Here is a 13,018-nt window from a genome sequence, read left to right as displayed (position 1 = left end):
GTGCCCAAATTTCAAAGGGTAAAAAAAGCCCTTACAGCAAAAGGAGGGCAACCAAGAAAAGATGCCAGCAAACGGGAGCTCAAGGGACCGAAGAGATGGCAGAAACTGCGGAAAGAGTCACAACCAGCAGGTGGATGAGATGGCAGACCCACGAGGCGAGAGGGACGGCCAGCGACCCGAGCATCAGACTTCCCGCCCCCCCACCACCTGTAGATGGATGGAAGAGCTTCCTGATGAAGGAACTGACTGCCATGAAGGAAGCGATCAGACAGAAATCCAGGTGGCGAACAAGGTGGCAGAGGCGATGGCCACCATGCAGAAAGCAATCGATGGGCTGGGGAAGAAAGTGGCGGCTCAAGAGATTACGATCCTTGACCTGGAAAAGGCCTCGATGGACAGAGTGACAGAAACGTCACCCTGGAGGTAGAAGTAAAAAGGTTGGTGGCGGTCCAGGGGAACCTAAGGGGGAAAGTTGAGGGCCGGGAGAACAGGTCCCGACGATAAAATATCTGGATCGTGGGCCGACCAAAGGTATCAAGGGCAAAGACCCTATGGACTATGTCGCCCAAATGCTGGGCAACTAAGTCGGGAGACAGCTTCCTCAAACTCCCAGAGCTCGACAGAGCGCACAGGTTGCTCAGACCAAAACCTCAGGCCAGGGAGCAGCGGAGGGCGATTATCGCAAAGCACCACCGATATCAGGACCGTGACAGGATTCTGCAGTGGGCACGTTAGACAAAAGCGAGCACCTGGGAAGGACACAAAATCAGAATCTATCAGGATATTGGGGCAGATGTAGCAAAACACAGGGCCGAGTTTAATTTGCCGAAATCGGCTCTGTACAAGAACGGGGTACGTTTCGGTATGCTGTTCCCAGCTAGGCTCTGGATCATGTACCAAAAAAAAACTCACTACTTTAACTCACTGAAGAAAGCAAATGAATTCATCAGAGCCAACGACCTGCAAAAGGGACAGGCATGGCAACGGTGAGAGTTGTGCAGGGAAAGACTGAAAGAGCAAAAGACTCAATGGACAGTGAGCATGTTTGCATGGGACTGCTTTGCCTCGTTCTGACCATAAAGGGAAGCATTGGTCATTAAAAGAAGTGAGGACTGGGGAAGGCAGCTGTGGGTTTAAACAGGGAAAACGGACAGTCAGCAGGCACGAGGAAAGGGCTAGACAGCCCTGGGAGGGAGGCCACCACACTAACAGAAATAGCGAGCAAGGGAAGACAGAAAGCAAGGGGGACCTGGTTGGCGGGGGTGGGGGGTGAGGGGGGCACAGGGATGGGGAAAGGGCGATGCAGAGAAGGGGGTGATGGGGGGGTAACGGGGAAACGGACACAAAAGGAACTGCAGATATGAGTTGGGTTTCGTATCGGATCATTTTGAGGGGCAGCACGGTAGCATTGTGGATAGCACAATTGCTTCACAGCTCCAGGGTCCCAGGTTCGATTCTGGCTTGGGTCACTGTCTGTTCGGAGTCTGCACTTCCTCCCCGTGTGTGCGTGGGTTTCCCCCGGGTGCTCCGGTTTCCTCCCACAGTCCAAAGATATGCAGATTAGGTGGATTGGCCATGATAAATTGCCCTTAGTGTCCAAAATTGCCCTTAGTGTTGGGTGGTGTTACTGGGTTATGGGGTAGGGTGGAGGTGTTGACCTTGGGTAGGGTGCTCTTTCCAAGAGACGGTGCAGACTCGATGGGCCGAATGGCCTCCTTCTGCACTGTAAATTCTATGAAAACTCTATGTATAGGCTTCAGTGGCTGAAGAAAGAAGATAGCGCTGCAAGCAGCCACTTTGAAGGGCCCCTAAACAAAGGGAGACCCCGGAGTTGAGGGGCGCATCCACGTGGTATATAAATAGTTGGCGACCATGTTGGGTGCCCCCTGGACAAAGAGAAACCCCGGAGTGCAGGGACCCGGCCTCATGGTGAGAACGGCGACCATGGCCATTTTGGATGGCCCCCTAATAAAGGGAAACTCCGGAGTGCAGGGGGCGCGTCCACGAGGTATGAATGGTTGATCCCGCAGGAGCGCGGGGACAAAAAAACCCCACCAGGATTATTACCTGGAATGTCAGGGGACTTAACATCCCGGTGAAAAGAACCAGAGTCTTCGCCATCTAAGAAGCCTGAAAGCAGACATAATCTTCCTGCAGGAAACACACCTGAGGGAGAAGGACCGACTGCGGGTAAGAAAGGGCTGGGTGCGCCAGATGTACCATCCATGCTACGGGACAAGGGCTAGGGGAGTAGCCATATTGATTAGTAAGAGGACGAGGTTCACTGCGACAAGAATGGTTACGGACCAAGGCGGACAGTACGTCATAGTCAGCGGTGTCCTAGACAGGGCACTTGTAGTTCTGGTAAATGTGTACACGCCCAACTGGGACAACACAGGCTTCAAAAAATAGACCATGGTGGAAATCCCCGACATTGACACAGACACTGACTGGTCATGGGGGCGACTTCAACTGAGTACAGGACCCACTGATGGACCGATCGTACCCCAGATCGGGAAAAAGGGCGGGCATGGCTAGGGAACGAGGAAAGAGTGATTCAATACAGATCCTGGTTCGGACAAGTCTAAGAGGTGGATTCTTTAGCAAGGCATAGAAGACCAAACACAACATTGAGGGTTCTCACTTTTGTCTGGTGCCACCACCTTGCCCTTTGCACAGGTGCGGTCCTGCTCCTCGCCTGCCAGCCCTAGGGGCTCTCTCCTCAAGGGTGTTCATGTTATCAGCTTGGGCTTGACTCGGGAAGGCTGTGCCCGCTCACGCCGGTTATGCTCGCCTTTGTTCTGAAGTGAGACAGATGGGGAGCGTGTAGACGGGAGTCCTATCAGGTCAGATGGCGATGAAGCCTGGAATTCGCTGGAGGTGAGTGGGAGCATGGATGTGAGAAGCAAGTTATCTATTGTGAGGACCCTGGGAGTGCGGGGGGGGGGGGGGGGGCTAGCCAATGAGGAGCCATGACAAGTGTTTGGGAACTCGTGAGGTGGCTGGGAGAGAGATCACCGTGGAGGTGTGATGAGTGTGTGAAGGGGTGCAGCGAGAGACAGTTTTACCCTGGCTCATGGAGGTCATTCATCTTCTTTTGTCATTGTAGCCCCGTTCTCTTATGGAGCACTCACTATCGCCGCCCCAGCTTCCAGGCGGGGTTGGTGATTTTGTTTACTAAGCGTCTGGCCGATCGTGGGTACAGGATGTCACGTCTCTGCTTCAGGGGTTTGGTGAGGATTTCCTCCATGAAAGGTGCTGCTGACATCCTGGCAGCCATCCCCCAGATTGGATTTAGAACAAGTGCCGGCGAGGCACAGATTGCAGAGATTAAGTTTTCCCAGGACCAGTGAATCAAAGGGAAGCCGCCATGAATACAATGTGAATAATGTGGAAAAAACATTTTGGTAAAGAAGCTGAACATATGGTGGGTTTTCTCAGCATCGGTGGGACTGTCCCTGGTGCTCTTCCTGGGATCGACACTCCGAGAAATGTTGGGCAGAATTTTCCCATATTTTTAAGTTCAATATGGCAACTCTTTGAACAGAAGGATCTTCTGAGCCAGCCTGTATCATTGCTCCCTGGTCTCCCTGGTAGATAACCTCCAGGATTGTCCCCTGTTACCTGCAGATACTTTAAAAAAATTAATTTAGAAGCCAATCCACCTAGCCTGCACATCTTTGGGTTGTGGGGGTGAAACCCACGCAGACACGGGGAGAATGTGCAAACTCCACACAGACAGTGACCCAGAGCCGGGATCGAACCTGGGACCTCGGTGCCATGAGGCTGCAGGGCTAAACCACTGCGCCACTGTGCTGCCCTAGATACTTGGAAGCCAATTGGAATATCCCAATTGGCCTCTGACAACAGGCCTTAGTAGGCTCTTAAGTTGCTCAGTTGGCTTCCTGCCGCTGGTTGGCGCAGCCCTGCTGTCCACTCCTCCGGCCAGTTTCTGGGAAAATGGACTAGTGGTGGAACGGAGCTGAGGAACCAGCACTAAGACGAGGGGCACAAATTTCCGCACCCACCTGCCTCTGCTCCTGACCTGGGCAGGGGATAAAAATCCAGCCCCGTGTTTTTGTTCATTTCCCCATAATGGAACAACTTGACAAAATTAATTTGCAAGGTTTAAAGGCTAAATATGATGATTGGATTGCAAGTGACAATGAAACCATATCCTAGCATCTTCAGGAGAGAAGGGAGCAAAGCAAAACCAAAATAGTGAAAGGATGGTTGGACTGCGATGAGGAGAAATTTCTTCACTCAAATGGTTGTGAACCTTTGCAATTCTCTACCCCTGAGGATTGCTAAATACATTTAAGGCTGGGATAGACAGATTTTTGGTGTCTCAGGGAATTAAGGGATATGGGGAGTAGGCCGGGAAATGAAAATGAAGCTCAAGATTAGCCATGGTCATATTGAATTACTCCACTTTATTATGTTCTTATGGTTAGTGAAGTTAACTTCAATACTGCATTGTTTTTATCAGAACAACACACAAAGAGTTTTTTTCTGTTTCTTTAATGTACATCCCCAGCCACTAGAGGGGAATATAGTGACACAAGACAAATGATGTATCACTGCAGTTCACCTTTCTGTTCTCCCAGCATTTTATATTTAGTAGTATTTTTACTTTATTCGTGAAAGCCTGAACAGACAAATCGATTTGATGTGATGAAAGGCACCTTTATTTAGGCCGAAGACACATACAGGCATGGACCCTGGGTGGGTGTTGTTGGGGGGGGGGGGGATGTTCAGAAAAAAGGGACTGCGCAGATTTTTTTAACAATTTGTGTTAAAAATAATCAGCAGCACCAGATTAGAAATGTGAAATTGCTGAGGAATGTTTGAGGATTTTCTGGTACATGAAAAAGTAACAAAGTATGGAGCAAGACAAACTATTCAGCTGATCAAGCTCATTCTTCCAATGCACGACTTGCTCAGAATCACTGCACAGAATATTAGCAGACAAAAATGTAACCTGTTTATTTGGCATTGCTTCATCTACTATTTTAATACAAGCATTAAAAAGGTTTTAAAAAGATTAGCTACTGCATACATGTATGTACCTTAGAAACAACATGATGTGTATGGCCAACTATAATTTCTGTACTTTTCAGTCTCCAGGGCTAGAATAATGATGGATAAAATTTAATGAAATGTCCCCTTGACCCAGCAATATAATTGAATGAAGGCCTTGATTTTAATTCCAGGTGGGGTTTGCCTGGGTGGGTACTGTTCAAAACTTACCCTGTGCACCATAAATAAAGCATGGTTTGTTTTAAAAGAAAAGCAAAATATTGTAGGTGCTGCAAATCTGAAATAAAAACACAAAATACTCAGCTATCAAGTGACACTTATGGAGCTGACTGACGCTCAGTTTGGGTTCCCCCAGGGTCACTCAGCTCCTGACCTCATTACAGTCTTGGTCCAAACATGGACAAAAAAGCTGAACGCCAGAATTGAAATGAGAGCAACTGCTCTTGAAGTCACGGCAGCTTTTGACTAAGTGTGATATCGAGGAGCCCTAGCAAAACCTGAAGTCATTGGGAATCAGAGTCATATCTGGCACAAAGGAAGATGGTTGTGGTTGTTGGAGGCCAATCTTCTCATTCCCAGGACATTACAGGACTTCCTCAGGGTAGTGTCCAAGGCCTAAACTTTCAATGTTTTCAATAACTTTCCCTCTATCATAAGGTCAGAGATGGGATTGTTCGCTGATGATTGCACAATGCTCAGCACCATTTACGACTCCCCGGATACTGAAGTGGTCTGCGTACATATACAGAAAGACCTGGACAACAATCAGGCAAAGGCTAATAAGGAGCAAGTAACGTTGGTGTCACACAAGTGCCTGGCAATGACCATTTCCAACAAGGGAGAATCTAAATATCACACTTGAAATTTTATGGCATTAGCATCGTTAAATCCCCCTCTATGAGGTTACCTTAACAAGAAACAAAACTGGACCAACTAAATAAATACCATGGCTACAAGAGCAGATGAAAGGCTAGGAATGTCCACCATCTAGAAGGCACAAGTCAGGAGTGTGATGGAATACTCTCCACTTGCCTGGATGAGTGCAGCTCCAACAACACTCAAAGAGCTCAACACCATCCAGGACAAAGCAGCCTGCTTGATTGGCATCTCATTCACCACCTTAAACAATCACTCCCAGGGGTGCCATGTGGCGCAGTGGTTAGCACTGAGACTGCGGCACTGAGGACCCGGGTTCGAATCCCGGCCCTGAGTCACTGCCCGTGTGGAGTTTGCACATTTTCTCCATGTCTGCGTGGGTTTCACCCCCACAACCCAAAGGTGGATTGGCCACGCTAAATTGCACCTAAAAGATTGGGGGGGGGGGGAAATTAAAATAGTTGGGTACTCTAAATTTATTTTAATAAAAACAATCACTCCTTCCACCACCAACACACATTGGCAGCACTGTGTGCCATATGCAAGATGCACTACAGCAACATGTCAAGCCTTCGACAGCACCTTCCAACACATGACCTCTTCCACAGAGAAAGGCAAAGACAGCAGATGCATGGGAACAAGTTCCTCTTCAACCTGCATACCATTCTGACTTGGAACGCTATCATCATTTTTTCACTGTTGCTGGGTTAAAATGCTGGAACTCCTTTCCTAACAACAATGAGGGTGCACCTATACCACATGGAGTGCAACAGTTTCATATTCGCATGGGTGATTAGGACTGGACAAGCCAGCAACATCCACATTCCATGAAAGGATAAATAAAACCAAAGTAGCTGGATCAGGTAGCGTCTGTTGAAAGAGATAAACAGACCTAATGGGTAGATCTGGGTGCCGTCAGCGGGAACCGGTGGGAACAGCAGGAAAGGATAAAATTGCGATTCACAACGGGCGCAAAACTGTTTGCAATTCATCTGGCCTGCTCCTGATGGCGAGTTACGGATCACGCCCAAAAATGGCGAGCACAGCATTAACCCATATTTGCATTCATTTCATCTCATTTGCGAGATTGAAGTCGAATGCAGCAACATCCTGAGAATTACCCGACTCACCAGTGAGAAATCATGCGGGAGTCGTTTAGCACTCCTTTTTAAAAATGTGAAGCTGGCCTAATGGCTGCTGAGGGGAAGTGAGGAGGTGAGTAGCCATTTCCATTTTACAGCATGATATGGAGATGCCGGGGATGGACTGGGGTGAGCACAGTAAGAAGCCTTACAACACCAGGTTAAAGTCCAACAGGTTTGATTTGTTATGCTCTAGATGTAACATAAGCGGCTTCCTTGTGGTGCACTTGACAAAGGAAGGTTCAGACGTGGAGATAAGTTCAACACGTTTATTAAACTATTTACACTTCTATTGCTCGGGTTCGACACTACTGCTAATCCTACTATAGCTACCCAGATTGACTAACCAGCTGCTGCAATCCACGTGGTGGATCTAATATTGAATCAACCCTGTGTCTGTACTCACTGACTGTCTCCACTGGAAAGAGGCAGATCATGTGTGTGGTGTCCTTTATATATGGGTTGGTGTAATGCCCCCTTGTGGTCGTGTCACCTCGTGTATCGTGAGTGTCCATTGGTCCTGTCCTATCTAACTGATCTATAGGTTGAGTGTCTGTGTGTGTGATGTCTTTGGGGCTCCCTCTAGTGTCTAGCTAGCCTACATGCATTTATATTGATGCACATCACCACATCCCCCCTTTTTTATATGTTCATATTTTCTGCACACTTTGAGAAAATTGAACAAAGAACAGGTAGATAAGGTAAGGTATATACAAGTCATGGGAACAGTGATTAAACAATAAGTCCAAATCATTCGTGTGAGTCCAAAAACCATCAATCATTGTGGTCAAATGTCTCTCTTGGTTATGAACGCCATCAATGTCCCTGTGCCACAGGAACCAAGAAGTGGTCAAATCACCGCTGTCTGATTTGGAGTCCCTTTCTTTTTTCGATGTTTGTGATGGTGCTGTCAGATGGCATCTTGTAGCTGATAAGGTGTTGATGTTGAAGAGGTACCATCAACAGTATCATTCAAGGTCATGGATGTGCCATATGTTGAAGTTGGATAAGACTGTACATACTGGTTCTGGACGCATGCTATGCTGGAAGGGTGATCCTGCTGAGAACTGTTGAAGTTTATTGAATTGGAAACAGAATTGCTGCTCGCATAAATACTTGGTGATGGTGTGAAACTAGAACCTTGCATCTGATAGGAATATGCCGTCTGGCCAGGCTGGGGTGCAGCAAATCCTGGGCTGTAACTAAGGCACCCAGCCTGTAGTGCAGATTGCGCTTGCAGTAGTCCTCCTTCGGTCTTGATTCCAGTAATGTGCAATCCGTAGTGCTGGCTTGTTTGAGAATATGCTGCATAGACTGCTGGCTGCTGCATGCCTGAATATTGGGTTTGTCCAGCATGAGTTGTCATTGGCTGCACTGCTGGTGTGGAAAAAATGTGTGGATATTGGTGTATTCCTCTTGGACTGTAGCCGCTGCTTGTTATTACTGACCCAGTGTAATTGTTAAGTGATCCATCTCCTGTCATTGTGGCATCTGGTGTCACCCTGAGCGTGCCATCACTGAGGTTGCGGCACTCCCTGTCTGGAGTAAAGTCAGGCTTACGTGAATCAGAGTCGGCGTTTGGTTGCTCCCCATCTGGAGTCTGGTCTGTCTTAACTGAGTCACTGAGCTTGTGACACTGGAGTCACTTCTTGTGTGTGCAAAGACTGCTCTCTGGAGTCTTGCGTTTCTTCTATCGTGGAGTCTGTCCACGAGCTCGCTGTGGAGGCTTGTGACACTGGAGTCATTTCTTGTTCATGCAAGGACTGTGGTGTGGGGTCTTGCATGTCTTCTTTCGTAGAGTCGGGAACCCTGAGCGGTGCGTGGACCACGCTCTGTGTGGCAGCAGGCCGCTCTCTGTGGGCTTGTACCGCTCTCTGTCTCTTGGTTTCAGGCTGCAGCATCATCCTGCACCCACAAGTTGGGATAGAACGTACATAGAACATTACAGCGCAGTACAGGCCCTTCGGTCCTCACTGTTGCGCCGACCTGTGAAACCACTCTAAAGCCCATCTACACTATTCCCTTATCGTCCATATGTCTATCCAATGACCATTTGAATACCCTTAGTGTTGGCGAGTCCACTACTGTTGCAGGCAGGGCATTCCACGCCCTTACTACTCTCTGAGTAAAGAACCTACCTCTGACATCTGTCTTGTATCTATCTCCCCTCAATTTAAAGGTATGTCCCCTCGTGCTAGACATCACCATCCGAGGAAAAAGGCTCTCACTGGCCACCCTATCCAATTCTCTGATCATCTTGTATGCCTCAATTAAGTCACCTTTTAACCTTCTTCTCTCTAACGAAAACAGCCTCAAGTCCCTCAGTCTTTCCTCATAAGATCTTCCCTCCATACCAGGCAACATTCTGGTAAATCTCCTCTGCACCCTTTCCAATGCTTCCATATCCTTCCTATAATGCGGTGACCGGAATTTCACGCAATACTCCAAATGCGGCCGCAGCAGAGTTTTGTACAGCTGCAACATGACCTCATGGCTCCGAATCTCAATCCCTCTACCAATAAAAGCTAACACACCGTACGCCTTCTTAACAACCCTCTCAACCTGGGTGGCAACATTCAGGGATCTATGTACATGGACACAGAGATCTCTCTGCTCATCCACACTGCCAAGAATCTTACCATTAGCCCAGTACTCTGTCTTCCTGTTATTCCTTCCAAAATGAATCACCTCACACTTTTATGCATTAAACTCCATTTGCCACCTCTCAGCCCAGCACTGCAGCTTATCTATGTCCCTCTGTAACTTGTAACATCCTTCCTCACTGTCCACAACTCCACCGACTTTAGTGTCATCTGCAAATTTACTCACCCATCCTTCTACGCCCTCCTCCAGGTCATTTATAAAAATGACAAACAGCAGTGGCCCCAAAACAGATCCTTGTGGTACACCACTAGTAACTAGACTCCAGTCTGAACATTTCCCATCAACCACCGCCCTTTGTCTTCTTCCAGCTAGCCAATTTCTGATCCAAACTGCTAAATCACCCTGAATCCCATGCCTCTGTATTTTCTGCAGTAGCCTACCGTGGGGAACCTTATCAAACGCTTTACTGAAATCCATATACACCACATCAACTGCTTTACCCTCATCCACCTGTTTGGTCACCTTCTCAAAGAACTCAATAACGTTTGTGAGGCACGACCTACCCTTCACAAAACCGTGTTGACTAATTCTAATCAAATTATTCCTTTCCAGATGATTATACATCCTATCTCTTATAAACCCTTCCAAGATTTTGCCCACAACAGAAGTAAGGCTCACTGGTCTATAGTTACCGGGGTTGTCTCTACTCCCCTTCTTGAACAAGGGGACAACATTTGCTATCCTCCAGTCTTCTGGCACTATTCCTGTAGACAAAGATGACTTAAAGATCAAAGCCAAAGGCTCAGCAATCTCCTCCCTAGCTTCCCAGAGAATCCTAGGATTAATATCTGCTGGGCTGAAGATCCTCAAATCCGAAGAACGAATCTGCATCTGCGTCGGATTCAGTACGGGGGTCGCCAATGTGCAACACGTCTAGTTGCGGTTCGGATTTGGTACTGGGGTAGCCTCCCAAGGTGAAAGGTTTGTCCGAGTCGTAGTCTTCTAGGACCATATCATCACTGTTTGCGTCGGAGCTGGCATTGGGCTCGCGAGGTCCAGAGAAAATGTAAAGGTTGGTATCGAAGTATTCAAGGTCGGAATCATCGGTTTGGGCGTAGGTAACTGCTTGTTGCAGGGTTCTTCGGAGGTTAATTTCATTTTCTGGTTCAATTTGAGGCATTGTGCTGTCATTCCAGGTGAAGGAAAGTTGTTTTACGGCTTTAAAAGATTTTTTCTTTGATTTGAGACGTGTTCCCTTTAAATGGGCGTGGTCCGGGGCCTCTGATGTCATGACACATGTGACATAGCGCGTAGGAAGCGATTGCGCATGCGAAGATCGCTGTTCCTTTACAGATGGCCGTTTTCGTGATTGCGCATGCGTGGCGTCTTGCGCATGCGCAAACGGACCTTCCCGTTCTGCGCGCTTCTCGTGCAACTGCGCAAGTGCAGTCCCTTTGGAAAGATGGCCGCCGAGCAAAATCGTTCTCTGCTCCGGGATCTCGGCCTCGTGGTGAGTACTGGCGCTTCTCTTATCTTTTCTTGCTGGTTGGAGTGTGCTTTCCTCACAGTATTTGCCGAATTTGTCCAGGACTGCCTGGAAGTCGCTCCTGTTTTGCCCCTTGGAGAACTTGAATTTTTTAAAGATTTCTTCTGCTCTGGCACCGGCGATGGTGAGGAGAAGCTCTATCTTTTCAGGATCAGCCACTTCTTCTACTTCGGCTGCCACCAGGAAGATTTCAAACTTTTGCCAGAATGTCCGCCAGTTTTCGGGGAGATCGCTGTGGCACTGGAGCTGCTGCGGAACCCGGATCTTGAACATCTTGCCTGGGTATCGTTGCTGGTTGTCACTGTACGCTGAGGTATGGCTATGTGGATTGAAACAGTTCACTCCTGGTATCATGATTTGTTATGTTGTAGGTGTAACATAAGAGGCTTCCTTGTGATGCACTTGACAAAGGAAGGTTCAGACGTGGAGATAACTTCAACACGTTTATTAAACTATTTACACTTCTATTACTTGGGTTTGAATCTACTGCTAATCCTACTAAGGCTACCCAGACTGACTAACCAGCTGCTGCAATCCACGTGGTGGGTCTAATATTGAATCAACCCTGTGTCTGTACTCACTGACTGTCTCCACTGAAAAGAGGCAGATCATGTGTGTGGTGTCCTTTATATATGGGTTGGTGCAATGCCCCCCTGTGGTCGTGTCACCTCCTTGTGTATCATGAGTGTCCATTGGTCCTGTCCTATCTAACTGATCTATTGGTTGAGTGTGTGTGTGTGATGTCTTTGGTGCTCCCTCTAGTGTCTAGCTAGCCTACATGCATTTACATTGATGCACATCACCACAAGGTTTGTTTCAAACAATAGCTTTCAGAGCACTGCTCCTTCTTCAGGTGAATGAAGAGGTATGTTCCAGAAACATATATATAGACAAATTTAAAGATGCCAGACAATGCTTAGAATGCGAGCATTTGCAGGTAATTAAGTGTTTACATAGAACATAGAACATAGAACATAGAAAATACAGCACAGAACAGGCCCTTCGGCTCACGATGTTGTGCCGAACCTTTGTCCTATATTAATCATAGATTATCATTGAATTTACAGTGCAGAAGGAGGCCATTCGGCCCCCTGAGTCTGCACCGACTCTTGGAAAGAGCACCCCACCCAAACTCAACACCTCCACCCAACACCAAGGGCAATTTTGGACACTAAGGGCAATTTATCATGGCCAATCCACCTACCCTGTACATCTTTGGACTGTGGGAGGAAACCGGAGCACCCGGAGGAAACCCACGCAGACACGGGGAGGACGTGCAGACTCCGCACAGACAGTGACCCAAGCCGGAATCGAACCTGGGACCCTGGAGCTGTGAAGCAATTGTGCTATCCACAATGCTACCGTGCTGCCCTTAAGAACAAATAAATCTACACTATATCATTTTACCGTAATCCATGTACCTATCCAATAGCTGCTTGAAGGTCCCTAATGTTTCCGACTCAACTACTTCCACAGGCAGTGCATTCCATGCCCCCACTACTCTCTGGGTAAAGAACCTACCTCTGATATCCCTCCTATATCTTCCACCTTTCACCTTAAATTTATGTCCCCTTGTAACGGTTTGTTCCACCCAGGGAAAAAGTCTCTGACTGTCTATTCTATCTATTCCCCTGATCATCTTATAAACCTCTATCAAGTCGCACCTCATCCTTCTCCGTTCTAATGAGAAAAGGCCTAGCACCCTTTCCTTTCCTCGTAAGACCTACTCTCCATTCCAGGTAACATCCTGGTAAATCTTCTTTGCACCTTTTCCAAAGCTTCCACATTCTTCCTAAAATGAGGTGACCAG

Source organism: Scyliorhinus torazame, chromosome 3, assembly GCF_047496885.1.
Source record: "Scyliorhinus torazame isolate Kashiwa2021f chromosome 3, sScyTor2.1, whole genome shotgun sequence".
Classification (NCBI taxonomy): Eukaryota; Metazoa; Chordata; class Chondrichthyes; order Carcharhiniformes; family Scyliorhinidae; genus Scyliorhinus; species Scyliorhinus torazame.
The sequence above is the reverse complement of the archived record's forward strand: the minus strand, read 5'-3'. Positions refer to the sequence as shown.